Source organism: Sapajus apella, unplaced genomic scaffold (genome assembly GCF_009761245.1).
Source record: "Sapajus apella isolate SASKATOON/1434 unplaced genomic scaffold, GSC_monkey_1.0 scaffold126, whole genome shotgun sequence".
In the NCBI taxonomy this organism is placed as follows: domain Eukaryota; kingdom Metazoa; phylum Chordata; class Mammalia; order Primates; family Cebidae; genus Sapajus; species Sapajus apella.
In genome coordinates this window covers 2,931,878-2,933,565 of record NW_022437066.1, presented here as the reverse complement: position 1 = coordinate 2,933,565, position 1,688 = coordinate 2,931,878, and the positions used below count along the sequence as shown (strand labels likewise).

General features: G+C 37.7%; 1 non-coding gene across 1 annotated transcript; it reads left to right on the top strand.

Moving 5' to 3' along the window:
- The first annotated feature begins 1,062 nt into the window (after positions 1-1,062).
- LOC116539236 lies at positions 1,063-1,203 on the top strand. The gene has a single exon (XR_004263954.1). It is a non-coding gene; the product is annotated as a U4 spliceosomal RNA (small nuclear RNA).
- Positions 1,204-1,688: the final 485 nt, after the last annotated feature.

The following is a 1,688-nucleotide window of genomic DNA, read 5'->3' as shown; positions in this document are numbered from 1 at the left end:
CTCCATATCCTGTTAAATATTCGTCAACATCGAACAGTAAAGGCATTGCCAGTGAGGGGAAAAGTAAAATAGCATTTTCTCAGGAGACTTTGCCGGCAAGAAATGCGGAAGAAACTTCCTCTGCAGAAAGAAAACAACGTGAGCTGGAAATCCCGGTCTTCAGAAACAAAAGAAGAGCAACAGGAATAGGAAACAGAGGTAAACGGAAAAAGAGTGTTTCTCCCTTAATTTGGTTAAAGCACATATGACCCCAGTGCTTTAACTAACTTAAAGCACTGGGGTCTTATGTATTAAAGCACATAAGACCCAGTACACTTTTTGTTAAAAAAAAAAAAAAAATGAAAAGGCATTAAAAAGCATACTGGGTCTTATGGGGTTTGCAATGTTTATGAAATTACTCATTTGATTATTATCATATAAGGATAAGGGTGTGGAAGTCTCCATAGGATTGTTAAGTGGTACAATATTAGCCAGACTGAAAAATAAAGGAATGTATGTGTATCAGTCCAATTTCACGCTGCTGATAAAGACATACCTGAGACCAGGTAATTTACAAAAGAAAGAGGTTTAATGAGTCACAGTTCCACATGGCTGGAGAGGCCTCACAATCAGGGCAGAAGGCAAGGAGAAACAAATAGCATCTTACATACATGGCAGCAGGCAAAAAACAGAGCTTGTGCAGGAAAACTCCCCTTTATGCAAACCATCAGATCCTGTGAAACTTACTGTCGCAAGAACAGCGTGGGAAAGACCTGGCCCATGATTCAATCACCTCCTACCAGGTCCCTTCCACAACACGTGGAAATGCAAGACGAGATTTGGGTGTGGACACAGCCACGCCATGTCGTATATCATAATCCTTAGCATAACCACTGAAAGAATAAAGCAAAAATGTATCACGAAAAGTCAACAGGTAAAGTATAATGAAATTCCAAAAAGTAATCAAATAATCCAAAAGAAGGTAGGAAAGTGGGAGAGAGACACACACACAAATAAAAATAGACAAAAAACAAAACAAGTAACAAGACAGTAGTCCAGGTGATTGTTAAAAATAAAAAAGCAAGCTTCGTGCAGCGGCAGTATCGTAGCCAATGAGGTTTATCCGAGGCGTGATTATTGCTAATTGAAAACTTTTCCCAATACCCTGCCATGATGACTTGAAATATAGTTGGCATTGGCAATTTTTGACAGTTTCTACGGAGTCTGAATTATAAAAATAAAGAAAAGAGAAAAAAAGAAAAATAAATTAAAAAGCGAGGTCCAGCTACATACTCTCTGTAAGAGAAGCATTTCAAATACAAAGGCAATGGTTGAAAGCAAATGGATGAAAAACCATATGCCTTGCAAACAGTAAGACCACGAAGTAAAAACAGGTTCATTAATGTCAGATAAAATGGACAGAGAATGTTATCAAAGATAAAGACAGAAATTTCACAGATATCAAAGGGTTAATTTATTGGGAAGACAACATAATTGGAAATGTGCGTGCATCTAATAACGGAGCTTCAAAATACATGAAACAAACATTACAAAACTAAAGGAAGATTCCATGATTGTCGTAAGAGATGTTGGCACCCCTCAGAAGAACTGGAGGAAAAAGTCAGCAGAACACTGAGGAGCTTGTTCTGAGTTGGTAATGAACAACACTATCGGTTGTATTGATATAATTGATATGTATTGAGCGCTAC